Source organism: Euprymna scolopes, chromosome 13, assembly GCF_053919585.1.
Source record: "Euprymna scolopes isolate OS-2025 chromosome 13, ASM5391958v1, whole genome shotgun sequence".
In the NCBI taxonomy this organism is placed as follows: domain Eukaryota; kingdom Metazoa; phylum Mollusca; class Cephalopoda; order Sepiida; family Sepiolidae; genus Euprymna; species Euprymna scolopes.
Window position 1 is genome coordinate 2,959,099 of NC_136494.1, and position 18,920 is coordinate 2,978,018.

The window sequence follows — 18,920 nt, forward strand, 5'->3', positions numbered from 1 at the left end:
AAAATAAGTAAAAAATATTTTCTTTTGTTTTTCAGAATCAATTTGATCCCATGGCTTTTATTGAGGAAAAAGTAAACTGTGTTCTTTGGTTGGCTGAATTAAAATCTACTATTGCTATACAAAAAAGTTTAGAATTGAATACAATAAAAATCGACTCATATGAACACCATTGTTAAATGGATGAAAAAATTTAAAGAGACAGGCTCTGTCCATGATAAATCACGGTCTGGAAGGCCGTGTGTCAGTGACGAAAGTATTGCTTCCATAGAACAATCCTTTACTGCAAGTCCAAGAAAGTCTGTAAGACGGGCATCATTATGATGAATCCTTGCGTAGATTAAACGCGGAATATTCTGTGTAGCTTAATTGCTATGTATATTCTATAACTTACTACCTAGCTATACCTACGTATTGAGCACTGTTAACGTAAATACTTATAGTTTACGCATAAATTAAAAATTTTGTATATTAATTTATGTGATTAAATGAAGTAGTCATATATATATATATATATATATATATATATATATATATATATATTAGCAGGGAGACCCGACGATGTCCGGGATTAATTGATGATCAGCATATTTTTCACACTCCCATATTTTTATTGTCATTGAAATCGCCTGTTTCAATCCAATCGCAGAGAAAGCTTCACATGCTGCCTACCGTGACTTAGTCCACAATAGATTGTAGTCTACATTGCACTGTAGAGAACCTACTGTTGATTTTATAACATTATTTTTATATATAATTGCTGGAATTAATGTTAACAGTTCAAAAGTCAAGTATCGTGCTTCAGTAGTGCTCTAAAAAGAAATATGCATTTCAAACGCGCTCCTGTCGTATCAAAGAACCTAATGGTGCTTTCTATTACTGACTGCGGCGATAATGGCTTGAATTCAAGTTTTAAATGTTCCAATTGTGCAGCAACATTTATTTTAAACGCGCCCCTGTTATATCACAGAGCCTACTGTTGATTTTATTATGCCGGGCCTTTCTACTTGTGTGCTAATAAATCTTCTAAAATGCCCTTGTGATATTAGGTATAAGGCGTTAACTTTGGTCAAAATCGCTTGCTTTTTATTTAATCAAAATTTTTCGATTATCGATACTTATCGGAGACATTCCAATGCATAACAGGTCTAAGAACACTACCAGCCACTTAAAGTACCTTTATCTGAAATTTCATAAAAAATAGACTCAGCGGTTTTTCGAGTCCAAGGCGGAACGAACTCACGCACACGTACAAAACACACACACACAAGGTTCCTTTTATATATATATATATATATATATATATATATATATATATATATATATATATATTATTATTACATTTTCACCCCAAACAAGGCACATTGCCACTTTAATGTAGGGGGCTACTATCAGGGGAAACATCTACTGGGGTACTATGTAGGGATTAGGGCAGCGAGATGTTGGTTCACGTTGCACTTGAACTTATGCCTATCAGTACAGTTGGGGAAGCAGTGACCTGGAATGGAATTCCAAAGTCTAGCAGTTCTGGGGAAGAAACTACTGGAGTAGAAAGATCTTTTACATCTAGGGATCTCTACAGTGTGGGGTGGGATTTTGCAGCTTGTCGGGTCTGTCGAGGGTGTTCACCTCGTGGGGGCACAAGTGCTTGCAGTTCTTCAGAGCATTCACCATTATAATACTTGTAGAACAGGCAGAGGGATGCAACGTTTCGACGATGGGACAGAGGCTGAAGTTTTGATGCCAGTTTAGGGCCTATCAGATTTGCGACTCTGTTTTGAACACTGTCAAGGAGCGAGAGACTAGTAGCCGATGCACCGGCCCAAATATGACAGCAATACTCCATACATGGGCGAATAGTGGCCTTATAGAGGTAGAGGATACTTTCGGGTGTTAGAAGTTTTCTAGCACGGTAGAGAGAGCCCACCTTCCTCGCAGCGGCCCTGGCAATGCCCTCGATGTAATTGTTCCAGCTCATGTTTCCTGTGAACGTTAGGCCAAGGAGCTTGAAAGACGTACTCTCAGCTAAAGAGTTGTTGGCCATTGCTATAGGTGGTAGAGAAGGTTTCTTGTAATTATTGAATGAAACCAGTTTTGTCTTGGTGGCATTGAACGTTACCATCCATTTTTGTCCCCATTCCACTACTGATTTGAGGTCATCCTCTAGTGTTTCTGCCATTACTTTAGATATATGTTCATTTGTTTTCCTGTCGTGCGTGCTATAGAGTGTGGTGTCATCAGCATATATACCCATCTCAGAGGCAATTTTGTCGGGGAGGTCATTTATGAATATCAGGAACAGCAGAGGACCAAGGATAGATCCCTGGGGCACTCCCGCATTTATATTATATTGTTTAGACGTACGACCGTCGAGGACAACCTGGATTTTTCTCTTATCTAAGAAGGATTTAATTACGTTAAGTATTCTACCAGTGATACCGTAAGATCTAATCTTCCTGAGGAGACCCTCAAGCCATACCCTGTCAAAAGCCTTAGATATATCTAGAGCTAACGCTCTGCCCTCTCCCGCTTTGTCCAGTGAATGGTATATGCGTTCAGAGATTACAGTGAGGATGTCTGCCGTGGAACGGGCTTGTCTAAATCCATATTGATGGTCGGTCAGAAGTTTAGCATCTAAGGTGCTGGACTAGAGCATGGTTTATTAAGGTCTCAAATATTTTGGCAAAAAGTGGGAGGAGACTAATGGGCCGATAATTTAATGGATCAGTTCTTTCGCCAGAATTCTGGAATACTGGTACAACAGAAGCAGTTTTCCAACAGCCCGGAAAGCAAGATTCATTAAGGCATTTGTTGTAGAGTTTGGAGAGAACTGGAGCTACTTCGGCTGAGCACTTTTTTAATAGCACAGCTGGGATGAGTTCGGGTCCACATGCTTTGGAAGTGTCAAGGTTTTTTATGATTGCATGCACCTGAGCAGGGGTGATTTCCAGATCGTCTAGCGTGACGTCTGTCCGCATAGGAAAGTCAGGTGGCGGGTGGTTTAGAGGGTCCAGTGTAGAGTTGGAGGCAAACCGACTGGCAAGCATGTTAGCCTTCTCGGTTGCTGAGCAAAGAACCTCGTGATTGTTGGTTAGTGGGGGAATTGTTGATTGCCCATTATTTACTACACTGTTGTAGATTTTCCAGAAGTCACGAGTTCCTAATTTTTGTGCTTCGATGCGTTTTTTAGTGGTTTCCGTAAATTCCCTCTTAGCTGTCGCTATTTCTTTCTAAACGTTACTTCTAGCTTCTATGTACTTTTGTCTGTTTGAACTGGACTTATGTCGGTTAAACCTGCGGAATGCATGCTGCCTTTGAGCAATGGCAGTTGCGCAAGTCGAAATAAACCATTGGGGAGAGTGGGGCTTGCTATAGAATTTCCGCATGGGAACATGCGCTTCGATTGCAGTTTTGAACAATTCAGTGGTCTCAGTTGCACACTGTTCAGCAGGAAGAGAAAAAATATTTCCCCATGGGGCGTCTCTGATAAGATCTCTGATAGCTTCCCAGTCAGCCTTTTTATAATATCTCGTTGTTTTGAGCACTGGCTCTTCAGTTTTGGGTCTAGAGTTTAGGGCGATTTCAACCATTATTACCGCATGATCAGCGTTCCCAAGTGGGCTGTCGGCTTTCGGTACACAATCATCGGAACTGTGGTCAAAAACAGATCTAATAGTGATGCGTGTTGTTCTTCCTGATCAGGGAAGCGGGTTGGAAAAGTAACAATTTGCGATAGGGAGTGAGATACAGAGAAGCTATGAGTTGCGCTGCCTGCTGCATCTGTATAAGTAGAGAATCCAAGCCAGTTTTTGTGATGGACATTAAAGTCACCAAATACATGTACTTGGGCGCTAGTGTCGAAGGAGAGTGCTGTGTCTATGCTGTCAGATACTTTGTTTATTATGGTGCAGTCTTGGGTCGAGGGAGAGCGGTAGAGAAAGTAAAAGTAGCTAATGTTGTGTTGCATGATTAGTCTAAAGCACATAAAGGCTTGATCATCCGTTTCTAGGTTTGTTTCTCTAGTCAAGGGAAGGGTATTACGAATGTAAACTCCAAGTCCGTGCATATGTCTGTCAGAGTCCTTACGGCAGAGTGGGAGATATCCAGGCATGTTAAAGTAGTTAGAGGGGATGGAGGAGTGTAGGTTAGTCTCACTTAGTGCTAAGATATCCGGGGTATTTGTTAGGAGAAATGCTTCAACATCAGCTAAATTAGTTCTAAGCCCACGGATATTTGTGAATGCAAGCCTCAAGGGAGGAAGCAATATGTATATATATATATATATATATATATATATATATATATATATATATATATATATATATAGTAAAAGTTCAAAAACAGCCTACAGAAAATGGACTCTGATTTATGAATGTATGAGAGGTTATGAAAATAAAGGGTTGTAAATTTGGGTTGAATTTGGGGGTATCAAAACCAAAGCAAAATATGGTGAAAGTAAAAATAAAATAGATAAACCTCATAATTTATTATACCATATCTGTTCACACTGAAACACTTATCACAATATTTTGTGGATCTATATAAAAAAAAAACCTTGTTAAACTTTGTGACATATTTCCATTCTATGAAGATCAGGTGCGAACGAACACCCTATAATTTTATTATACCATATTTCTTCAAACTGAAACATAATTATCAAAATATACTTACGCAGATAGATATGAAAAGTCTTTATTAAAGTTTGTGCCTATTTCCATTCTATGGAGGCCAGGCGCGAACGCTGACCCCACAATTTTATTATACCATCCCTATTTAAGTTAAAACATACTTATCAAAGTATTATTATATACATCTATATCAAAAACACTTGCAAACTTTTTTTTTAATTTTTACATTTTTTATTTCCATACCTTGTGGACCAGGCGCGAACGCAGACCCCACAATTTGTATGAACAACTATTCTGCCAGATCAAACATACCCAATCCTGTGTCTCGATACATTTTCTATCACTATATGTAATCAGTGTGTTAACATAGTCAACCATATAGGAGCCTATTAGTGACCAGACACACACAGACACATACATTCAGCTTTATATATATATATATATATATATATATATATATATATATATATATATATATATATATATAATGATAAAAAAGTAGTATTAAATTCACTAATATTAATTTATAACTAATTTATTTAATTAAAATAAGTAAGCAGTATATCATAGACTTAGATCCAAGAACATCATAGCTTAAATATAACATGTTTAGAAGAATAGATAAGAAGAATCTATATTAAACAATCATAACTTGCTAATTTAGTATTTTTCTTTATGGAGATAAATATATTATATAAAATATAACATTAGCTAATAAAGTAAAATTAACTAGTAATCGTAAAACATTATAAAACTAATTACGTCAACAAAATGGATTTAGATAACGATAGCAAATATAATGACAAGTTATAATCAGGTTTATATTTTAAATAAACTATGAAGGTAAATATGATACTATATCTCACATAATGTAGTATTTAATTTAAAAGTGATAAATAAGAGCATTTAATTATATTCTATAATTAGATGTGGACGAAACATCAAATATGAAATTAGAATATGGGATAATAGTTAATTGGAAATATAACGTCTGGATTGATCGCAAAGTTTGGACATGTTAAACATTAGTTTGTAAGAATATTAGTTTATGGATTGCAATGACTAATTTCTAATAATCATAATAGAATAAAAATATTTATAGAATAAAAAATGCCAAACATTGATCTAAAAATCTGCTGTATATGTGGAAATGTTATCGTTATATAAGCCAGATGCATAAAGTGTGTTGTTACAATGGATATAAAAACACTAGACATAGTAAGGTATATCTATGAAATAAATTGAACATTAATCAGGGTAAACCAATTTTTTTTAATATATACCGGGTGGCCCAACAAAAACGGGCCCCAACTCTAATTAGGCCCCGTTTCTTACTGTTTTATCCCAATAAAATGAAACTTTGGCCATAACTAGTTTATTATATTCAAAACATCACATCAAAACACTAAGGTCTTTGGCCTTTTTTCTCCGTTCTACAGCCTCCATTTAACTTTTGTTTTTTTGGGGGGTTCACTCTGTACTAGCATTTCAGCCCAGCCTTACTCGGGCTCTATGTACTGTTCATGGCTTTATATGAATATATATATATATATATATATATATATGATTAGTTTTTTTTTTTAAAAGAATTCCAGCAGAGTGCTCAATTAAAAGAAAATCCGATATATAAGAGCGTATTTATATTTTGTGTACAAAAAGTTGTTAGATGAGACAAATCATTGGTACCGGCGGTTTCAAGCCCGATAATAAGGACCGTTTAAGGTATCCTTATCAAGCTCTCTTCAGCCAATATTCGTCTATTTTATAACCGGAAGTGTGAAATATATATATATACCTCGCGAGTTCACATTTAAATCTCGTTTTGTTAACCCCCCCGCGTTTATTTATCGGATGATGATGATTTCATTAACTTTAAACTTTGAATTATTTAAATTTAAAATCTAATTTCGAAAAAAAATTTTACCTTAACTAAATCGATTTTAATTTGAACCCAAATTAATTTTAAAATCTCATTTTTGGTTTAAATATATAAAAACCTTTAAATTTATATTGCTATCGGTTAAAAACTTAAAATTTCGTTTAATTATACCGAATTACGTTTAAAAATTTCTAAAATACTTTTAAAGTGTTTTTTAATTTTAATCTTTCGTTTAATTATATCGAATTACGTTTAAAAATTTCTAAAATACGTTTAAAGTTTTTTTGTTTTTTTTTAATCTTTCGTTTAATTATATCGAATAACGTTTAAAAATTAAAAAAAAAAAACCAAATCTTTCAAGGTTTGGGGAAGTGAGTATTTATCTATGCTAAGTGATTTTCCTAGTATATTAACATTATTATATTTTTTGTATAGTTTTAAATTCGAAATTGACTGTAAATTACATTTATAAAGTATAATTTTTAAAAATGTATATATAATGCATTAATTTAAAATCTATAATATAATTACGATTAAAATCCAAGTTTAACGACTAATCATTTTAGTATTTACAATTTTCTCCCTATTACACACACACGCACACACACACTGGGTTTTTTTATTCAAAAGTAATAGACTAATGAATTCAACGAGGTTGTTAGATAGTGCTCAATAAAAAGAGCTGATAATACTTGTTTATTGTTATATAAACATGGTCACATCCTGCTGCTACAAATAGCCACTTGTTTCAATCAAACAACAGATATCATCAGGCAGCGACTTGACTATTCAAAAGTCCAATGAATAATCTATCCTTTATTCATTGAACTTTTGAATAGTCAAGTCGCTGCCTGATGATATCTGTTGTTTGATTGAAACAAGTGGCTATTTGTAGCAGCAGGATGTGACCATGTTTATATAACAATAAACAAGTATATATATATATATATTAAAAATTTTACTCATATCCAGGTAACCTACATCTACAATTTCAAGTGTTTAGACCCAAAATTGGCAGAGAAGTTTGGTAGAGTCTGTAAAGGTCAACTCTTTAGACTTTGACCTCTTGGAAGCGACATTTTCGGGCAAAAACCGATCAAAATGATTGTTGCGTGTCTGATACCCTTTATGTAAAATTTCAAATGTTTAGACCCAAAATTGGCTTAATAGTTTGCTAGAGACCACAAACGTACAATCTTTTGAACTTTGACCCCACTGGTAGCCAAAATTTCGGCCAAAAACCGATTAAAAGCATATCATATGTCCGAATATACTTTATGTAAAATTTTAAATGTATAGACCAAAAATTGGCTAAGTAATTTGGTAGAGACCGCATAGGTCAATTTTTTTTTTTTAAACTTTGGTCCCAATTTTACCCCTTAACATTTATTGTTTTGGGCTCAAATCAAATTAAAAAGTTTGACCCTGTCCAAGTAATTTATATCTAAAATTTCAAGTGTTTAGATCCAAAATTGGCGGAGAATTTTGGTAGTTTTCAAACGTCAAATCGTTGAACTTTGACCCCTTGACTGCCTAATTTCTGGTCGAAAATCGATTAAAAGATTACCCTTATGTCAAATCTCGAGTCTGTAGACTGAAAATTGACAAAGTAGTTTGGTAGGGAAATGTACACACAGACAGACAATGTCACTTTTATAGATATATAGATAAATAAATTAACTAAACGTTAATATTCCAGAACTAAAGCAGAAATTCTTTTTAACCGTTATTATAACTAGCAGTTCGCCCGGCGTTGCTCGGGCGCTAAGTACTGTTCATAACTTATCCCACGTGTGAATACATTTTGTGTAAGATTTCAACTGTTTAGATCAAAATTAGTAATTCCGTAGAGACCGCAGAGATCAATTTTTTACACTTTGACCCCAATTTTGACCTCTTAACATGTATTATTTTGGTCTCAAATAAAAATATAAAGTTTTACCCATGTCTACATTACCTACATCTAAAATTTCAAGTCTTTAGCCCCAAAATTGGCAGAGTAAATTTGTAGAATCTGTAAAGGTCAACTCTTTCAACTTTGACCTTTTGCAGCCAAATTTTCGCCCTCAAGCTGATTAAAGCAATTGCCGCATGTCTGAATACCCTTTATATTAAAATTACAACTGTTTAGACCCAAAATAGGCTGAGTTGTTTGCTAGACACCGCAAAGGTAAAATCTTTGAAACTTTGGCCCCTTGGCAGCTCAAATTTTCTTCCTATCCTATCTCACTAACGTTTAATTCCAGTAATACCCTAACCCTAACCCTAACCCTAATCCTATCCTATCTCACTAACGTTTAATTCCAGTAATACCAAGGTCTTTAATAAAAAAAAATAATTCCAACCAGAATCTTTTCACCTACCCATAAAGAAGAATTACTCCAGAAATATGCCAAACTTGTATTTCTACTCTGTGATGTGGATTACACAATATACAGCTTGGATCTCATTACCTCACTGCTTTAAAGGACAGTTACGTTGGATTTTACTGCACAATTTTGAACTAAAACTTTATATCCTTTTCTTGAATTTTCCCTGCTATGTGACTTGTATTTAATCAATTTTTGATTATGATTTTCCATGTCTAACTGACTTTAGCAAATAGGGTGAATACCATTTTATCTATTTGCTAATATTTTTCTCTTCTGAAGAGATGGTAGGCATCGAAACCCTATAAAGGATGAGGAGATAAAATTTCTAAAGTATTCTTTGTCTTACTTGGAATAATAAAAAAATCTTTGATTTAAATAAAAAAAAATTATTTTCATTGAATCACTATAATTTGATATATATATATATATATATATATATATATATATATATATATATATATATATGTGTGTGTGTGTGTGTGTGTGTGTGTGTGTGTGTGTGTGTAGTAAGTTATAAGAATATATGTGGAAATTAAGCTACACAGAACATTCCACGATTCATTCTCGTGAGAATTCGTCAGGCATGCCTGAGGAAACGCGGAATATTCTGTGTAGCTAAATTGCCATATATATTTTCATTACTTACTACCTAGCTCTACCTATGTATTGAGCACTGTTGCTGTAAGTACTGAAAATTTACTCATAAAATTATATTTTCGTATATTAATTTATGCGATTAAATAAAGTAATCATATATATATATATATATATATATATATATATATATATATATATATATATATATATATATATATAAAGTAAATCTCTATTGATTGATATGCTGTAAAAAAAAACAACGATCCTGTTAGGATTAATGCATATGCAACGCACGTAATTCATGCAGGTCGAGTTGCATAAAATCAAGAAAAACAGGAAAACATGCTTTGAAAGTTGAACGCACAGAATAAAAAAATCCAGTTTAAAAAGAAAAGCCGTGACCAGAGTGAATGGGTCCTGGTGGAAGCTTGAATAATATTAGCTTTCTCCCTAACACCAGAAAAGTAACCACACCTGTAAAGGAAGTGTTTGTCTCCACCTGGGCATCCAGCTGCTGGGTGAGTTGAGGGTTGGGACTGTTACACCGCTCCTATTTTCCATAGTGGACATTTCGTGTCGACCTTATGCGTGGGACACGCACTTACACCCTCGCACGGCGTCGTAATCTTTTGAGTTGGCCACTTTTAAATTCACTGACCCGACAAAAAGGATTTCGTTGTATGACATGACTATATTTGATTGGATATTGGTACTCTTGCAGAATTTGAACCGGATCCTCGGGGGTTTTGTCAATTGTGGTTCAGGCTCGATCGGAAATCATCGGATTAAGCTGAGCAAAGTAACAGCCACAGACAAATTTTCAAACAAACAAATAGAAATACAAAAAATAAAATTTTAAAAACCTATTGTAAATTTACTGAATATAAATATATAGGTAGTTTTTAAGAAAAATTACATTTTGTATGATTTTTTTTTTTACACAGTGATCACCACTTATCAAGGCCCGGAAGCCACTCAGGGATAAGGGTTATTGCAAGTACATTACGTTAGTGTGGAGATTTGATGAAGTGTTTACTTAAGGGGGCGGTTCATTAGGAATTTGTTAACGTTGGACTTGAAGACATCTAAGTTGTAGTCCGGTGGGAAGCACGCCGACGGAACAGAGTTCCACAGGCGTGCAGTTCTAAGAAAGAAGCTTTGTTCATGGAATCCGCGTTTTGATTTAGTTAAAGTACTGGAAAGTTTTTTTTTATTTTTTATAAGAAAATGTGCAAAACCGTCTGGCCGAATAAAAAATAGGAGGCATTACTAACACAAATAAAACAGTAGATATATCTATTTATATCCGTCTGTGTGTAAATATTTAACCGATAAACTCTTAAACTGCTAATCACATTACACTGAAATTAACAGGAAATCTTGGTTTGGATGACTGAATAACGTGTACAGAAGTCGGCAAGCTGAAATGCAAAATACTCATTTCTACTTTCTGATATTTTATTAGTTTGCGCATGCGTAAAGTAATAATAGCTAAAAGTGGTTTAATTTTAAATCCTTTTTTGTCTGTTGGGTTAACTCGAATGTTAAGATATAAAATAAAATTATCTTTAATAAAACATATAATAGGCAATCTTGGTTAGCGAAAAATATATATATAGGTTTATCTAAAAGTAACTCCCTATTCTGAAATAACTATAATTCAAATGCTGTAATATTTTTCTCAATTTTTGTGTGCATGTTACTTAATGTGTGGTAATTAAATCTATGATCAGATCTGTTATATGAATTTGGTTTTTAATCTTGAAGAGAGAATACATGAAGTTATTAATTCCATCTCCCAAGAATTTCTTGTGAAATCAGTTAATGCGGCACATGGCAGCTTACAAAATAGACTTCGTGATTTGGTGGGGGATGACATTTTCTATTCCCCGCAACCTCTCTCCCACGGAAGAGACGTTGCGAGCCTGTCTCTGTTTTATCATTATTTCCATGGCAAGTGCTCGTCTGAGCTCCATTCTCTGCCCCCCACCAATCTTTCACGAAAAACACCCGACTAGCTGAAACCACTGTCAATAATTTTCCCCACTCTTTATCCGTGCCTAAATCAAAACGTAGATTCGATCAACAAAGCTTCTTTCTTAGAACTGCACACCTGTGGAACTCTCTGCCGTTTGCTTGTTTCCCCGCCCCGAATTCAACTTGGATGTCTTCAAGGCAAACAAACAAATTCCTGATGAACCGCCCCCTTAAGTAATGACACCTTATCAAATCCCCAATACTAACTATTACTACGATACTATCCCATTGATTACTGTACACACAATAACCCTTATCCCCGAGTGGCTCCTGGGCCTAGATAAGTGGTGACCCCCATGTAAAAAAAAATGGTCGATTTAAGAAGCTACCGGTGAAATGTGCTGCCCTTATTGAATCTTAAATAAAAGTCCGTGTAATATACTTTCTCTTTCTCATATTTATTAATAAGCGAAATTATACTTCTAAAATATATTATACTTATTTTATATATATTTCTGTGGAACTTTATTTCTTATAATAAATACCAATCCTTATTTAATACGCTCAATGTAATTACAGAGCAATATAATGAATGAATGGCAAAAGTCTGTATTCCAAAGTTCATGACGTTGACCATCTTACAATTTATTCCTTTAATTCAATTGACATTTAAATTATTTACAGTATCTGTTTCGTAGGACAAAATCTATCTTTTAATTATTATATCAATCAGTGAATCTATTTTTCCCTTAACTAATCAGAAGAAATAGCAACAATCAATCCATCAAAAAGAAATAAAGTGGGTGTCGACATGATCAAAAATCCGAAAAGAGAAGCTGTAAATACCTTATAATATGTTTACAGTACGCCATTTTGAATTATATGCATATATATATATATTAATATATATATATAGTTCTGCACAAATATATTTTTCTTATAATATATCAATACGTATATAAGAAGCTCAATGTGAATACAGAGCAATATAAAGAATAAATGACAAAAAATTATATTCCAAAATACATTATGTTGACAATTTTATATTTTATTCCTTTACATCAATTGATCTTTACAGTTCTTGACAGTGTCTGTTTCGTAGCGCAAAATCAATCACTTAATAATTATATCAATCAGTGCATCTATTATGCCCTTAACTCATCAGAAGAAATAGCAACAATCAATCCACCAAAAGGAATTAAAATGTGATACAACATGGTGAGAATCCGAAAATTTGGAAGAGAAGCTGCAGTTACCTTTATATTTTACCATTACGCCATCTTGGATTTTAATCAAACAAAGTCCTTGAATCCCACTCTTCGTACTAACCATTTAATTAATTTATGACTCTTCTGACAAAACATTAAAAAACTGTAAGGGTCAATTGATTTAAAGGAATAAAATATATAATATAAAATTGTCAACATCATGTGCTTTGGAATATAAATTTTTGTCATTTATTATATATATATATATATACCCACATTAATTTTCTTATCAATTTTAAATCCAGACCTTTTATTTCAATTTTTTTCAGATACATCTGCCTTACTTTTAATGCTAGGTTTATTTATGGTGTCTTTTAAATTTAATAAAAACCCTTCAAAATTTGCTGAAGAGGAGACCTTGCTTATTAAAAAACTATGTGTAATAATTATTGGCCGTAACTTGATGTCTACCACAATAAAAAGCACTGTTTTCCGAAACGATCGTACAGATAATTGATTTTGTTGTTGTTCCTTCTTATAAAACGGATTTTTACTTTAATTATAATTTGATTTTTAAATTTTAAATTATCAATCACATTACTATATATATATATATATATATATATATATATATATATATATATTACGCAAACCAATATTTACAATTATATTTGTTTTAGCTTGGTTCTCATTTTGTCAAAACTAAGAAAAACACCTGTAAATATTATTCTATTTACCTGAGAATTTGAATAACGATATTCGATCGTTTCTTTTTCCGCAAATCTCATTCATAAAAATTCTACGCGCTTTGAAATCATATGCAAAGAGAGGGACAATGCACAGGTGTCCCGATTCTTGAATTGGTCTGTTGTGTTATGAAGGTCGCGGAGTGTACGCGATTCAGATGGATTTTTTTTTACAAAATCTCATGGCAGAAAAAGACAATATTTTCATAAAACGATTTGTTTTGTTTTTTTGACAAAATCCAAACTTTAAAGTTTATATATTCAGTTTCTTCAGAAATAAGTAAAATGAAGAATTTGACATTATTTTTTGCAAATAACATCTAGAATAATAAGGTTGACCGGATTTTCAAGACAAATATATATATATATATATATATATATATATATATATATATATATATATATATATATATATATATATATATTAATGAAAACAAAGGGATGTAGTGTATACCTGATACACGCAGTGGTAAACTTCAAACTTTTTCTAATTAAGACGATGATGAAGGTTCTTATACTGGTTTTTATCTCTTTTTACTATTAGGTTCCATTTGACTGGGGGCAGACTTCTCTTTGGGCTACTGCACTGTCCGGAAAATACAATTTTCATTATTTCAGCTGTTTTGAAGGCTTTTCAATCGGATTATATGCATCGTCACGCTGGACATTTTGGAATCCATTCTCTCTAAAGAACTATTTTGCATTTCCGATCAACTGGAGAGGATTTTCATACAAGCTGAAATATTATACGCAGTTTGTTTTTATATATATACATATTTTTTTACATATCCAACATTTTTTTCACTTTTTTATTTCGCAATTAATAACTACAATAAATTGTGGTTGCATTTAATGCCTTAACTAGCAAATTCTAGAATTTCTACAAATATACTTTGCTGATTTCTTTATGTCCTCTGATGAGAAGAATAACACGATAGCATTCTTTGAAACTCCGTAAGGACTTTGTAAATTGTTTTTTGGAGTATTCAGTCGAAGAATAAATTTTGATTGCGAAAGTCAACTTACAGTTTTAATTTTCTTTCTCTTATATATATATATATATATATATATATATATATATATATATATATATATATATATTCGTATTATTTGGATACATCGGCTACTGTTCTCACCTTGAGTGTGACTTTCACAACGTTTTGGTCGATGTAACCTCTGACTTTCTTCAAGTGTATCTTGTCGAACTCGGGAATGTTTCTGTCGAACTCGGGAATTTGGACGGAATTTTGAGCGAACACTTTATTTACTTCATGGGTGTAGCGTGTTCTTGTTCCATCAGCCATTCAAATTCCAAAATACGACGGAAACATTCCCGAGTTCGACAAGATACACCTGAAGAAGATGGGAGGGGACATATATATATATATATATATATATATATATATATATATATATATATATATATATATATATATATATATAAATGCAACTTTGTATGTGTGAGTTCGTTCGTTATAGACTCAAAAATGACTTGTCCGATTTTTATGAAATTACAGACAAAGGTACTTGCTGTGCCTAGCAGTGTTTTAAGCTAGGTTTTGCATCGAAATGTTCCCAACAAGTATCGGCAACTGATAATCGCTATGTATTATTGTACGTATGCAATTGAAAATGACCGTCCATTTTTCGAGGTCGTTGCTTAGCGACGAGTCAGGCCGACACCCGACGCTGACATCGTATTTCTTTTATGGAATTGTTCATACTACTACTTCATACGTCACAGCGAACGGTCAAACGCACAGACGCACACACAAACATTACAGCGTATTTTCTCTTTCTTTCTTTCTTTCTTTCTTTATTTATTTTTAACGACGTAACTTTTTAATGTTGTTCCGTTAATTGGAAAGACGTTTATTGATACAATTGAACAATTTACTTTCTTAAATCAAAAATTCACAGAGGGTAATACCTCAATTACAGTATAAATACAATTTAACATTTTTATATATACAAATAGATCTTCCATTTTTTCCACTTTTATTAACACTTTAAATAACATTTATTTACACAAATACAAATTCATTAACTTATTAAAAATGATTTTTTCTTTGACTAACTAATAAACTCCTCATTACAACAACAAAACCACATTACTTATGCATTTACGAACACTTATTTAAAATTCTCTTTTTTTCTTCTTTAATCTCGATCGAAATTTTTTTCAAAAATTTATACTTTTACATATTTATTTTATCTAACACTTCATAAGCATAAAATGGCATTAAATAAACTCCCGACTAAGGTCGGATAATACAGCTATTTTATACATATATATATATATATATATATATATATATATATATATATATATATATAAATGTACTTGTTTATTGTTATATAAACATGGTCACATCCTGCTGCTACAAATAGCCACTTGTTTCAATCAAACAACAGATATCATCAGGCAGCGACTTGACTATTCAAAAGTTCAATGAATAAAGGATAGACTATTCATTGGACTTTTGAATAGTCAAGTCGCTGCCTGATGATATCTGTTGTTTGATTGAAACAAGTGGCTATTTGTAGCAGCAGGATGTGACCATGTTTATATAACAATAAACAAGTATTATCTGCTCTTTTTATTGAGCACTATCTAACAACCTCGTTGAATTCATTAGTCCATTACTTTTGAATAAAAATCCTGAGTATATATATATATATATATATATATATATATATATATATATATATAATTAGTTATACTTTTACGAAAAAAAAAACGATTACAGCAGAAAGCTCTATTATAAGGAAAAATCCGAAAATAAGAGAGCACGTTTTTATTTACAAAAAATTTAGATAGGATAATTCATCGGTACCGTCGGTTTCAAACCTTCCGATGACTTATCTCATCTAAACTTTCTGTAAATAAAACAATATATATATATATATATACATATACATATGCATATATATGTATCCAAAATACACACACGTGTAGGTAAATATATATTTTTGTGTGTGTGTGCATTTTTAATACATTCTCTTATGTATTTCATTGACGATGTTTTCGGTTCGTAAGTTAGGAAATTCTCACGGTGTCGTGGGAGAGAAAAGTAAAGAAAATCTTCGAATGACAAAACTGGTAATTTAACCACACAATAAAAAAAGCGGTTTGCATAAGTGATCTTGTTTGACCAACTTAAAAGACTTGGGCACACTTAAGATCTTTCCATAATGCAAATATTTTCCTTCGTGTATATATATATATATATATATATACATATATATATATATATATATATATATATATGTACTAGTAGGGAGATCTGACGTTGCCCGGGATTGAATGATGTTCAACGACTGTTTCAGTCTCATATCTTTATTTTCACCGAAATCTGTGAAATCGCACATTTTTCAATCAAATCGATCGATTGCTTGCTCTAGTCACGGACACGTCGTGGTGCCCCGGAAGAAAGCTTCATATATCAACCCGCAGTGACTTAGTCCAAAATACATTGTTGTCTACATTGCACTGTAGAGAACCTACTGTTGATTTTATAAATGGGGCTTGAATTAAAGTCTAAAATGCAAAGGTCAAGTATCGAGGTTCAATTGTGCTCTAAAAACATCCATTTAAAACATGTCCTTGTCATATCAAAGAACCTTCTGTTGCTACTTATCAAAGACATTCCGATACGAAACCTGAATAAGATTGCGGCCAGAAACATGAAGTACTTACTCGTAAAATTTCTTGAGAATCGACCCAGCCGTATTCGAACACATAGGGAACGAACTCACACAGCGACACATACATTAAGTCATTCATATATATATATATATATATGCATTATAATTACTTATATATATATTATTACTACATACACACACAAACACACACACACACACACACACACACACACACACATATATATATATATATATATATATATATATATATATATATATATATATATATATATATATATATATATGCAAAATCAAGACAACAAAATATGAAGTAAGATCATCATATGGTGTATTTCCTTGTGCCCTTAAATGCTATAATTGTTTCGTAGCGATTTGGACAAATTTAAACATTACATCATCTAAAATATTCCAAAAATGGCTTCTCTTCAGACACTAAAATACATTTTTTACCCTTGCCCATCCATGTTATTTTATTTTTTTGTTTATCTATTTTTCAATTGCCTTCCAATTAAGTAAGTTCCTTATTTATCTTTTAAAGTTTTATCTTAATAAACATTTTGTGTTTATCTTCAAACGTTCACTATTCCGTATCATTCAGTACATCTTTATAGTGAAAGGGACATAATTCGAGTTTGCCTATACTTATCAATTTATAATTTCATCGAAATTCGTATGTATTTTTACTTTGATATCGAAAAAGATAGATTTAACATTTAAATTATTTACATAATATGGAATGAAGATAAAATGTAATATTATTTATATTAAGCTTTTTTATTATAGCTTTTCTTAAGAAATAACATTGGAAGGACAAAATCGACAAATACATCGTGATATGTAAATAAAAATTAATACGAAACTAAGGCTAATTGAGATATTGGACATATAAATAGAAATTAGCATTTGAAGCAGTAGGTTATGATTTGGGAAATAAATCAATAAACTAAAGCGGAAAAAATAAAATAAAAATATTTCGAAAAATATTATAAGATTAAATGAATATAAAAATAGAAAATTGGTTAAAGAAAGCAATCGAAAAATAGATAAACAAAAAATAAAATAAAATTGATGGGTGCTTGATTTTTTAAAATAGGGATAATTATTATATTCATTTATGTATAGTATAACAAATGTATTTTAGTGTCTGAAGAGTAGGTATTTTGGAATATTTTGAAATGATCAAATGTTTAAATTTGTCCGAATATTTATGAAACACATGAGGAAATATACCATGTTTTCATTTCATTTTTTGTTGTTTTGATTAAGAATAAGAATGTTTGATTATGAAAACCGATAATCATGAAGTTTAATTAATTAAGTAAATGGACTTTGATTTTCTTGGTATATGAACATTACCGAATTTTAATATATTAAAATTTTGGTTAAAAAATATTAATTATATAAATACTAACGCGGGTACCCAGCGTTGCTTGGTTGTTTATAGGTGTGTGTTTAAGGGGGGTAAGGTAAGTAATAAGCGAAGAAATAACCCTGTCTATATATATATAAATAAAAATAAAAACAATGTTAAACTTCTGTAAAAAAAATCGGCAAAACCAAAACAACATCAAAAGAACAGCGAACAAACGTAAAACTTCTGTTAAAAAGAAATCGGAAAATCAGAAAGCATAAATCAGGGGAACAGATGATGGACGTGTTCTGAAAAACGAAAACCAAAAAACAGCGCAAAGCGAAAAGCGGGAAAAAATTAAATGGTGCGTTTCACCCAGTGCATTCCAGTTTTTTTTTTTAATCAACTACAAAACGAAATAAAGCGAAATAAAAAATGGCATAAATAAACCTTCGATTCGCTTAAATCCAATGGTGCGTTTCACCCAGTAGAAAAC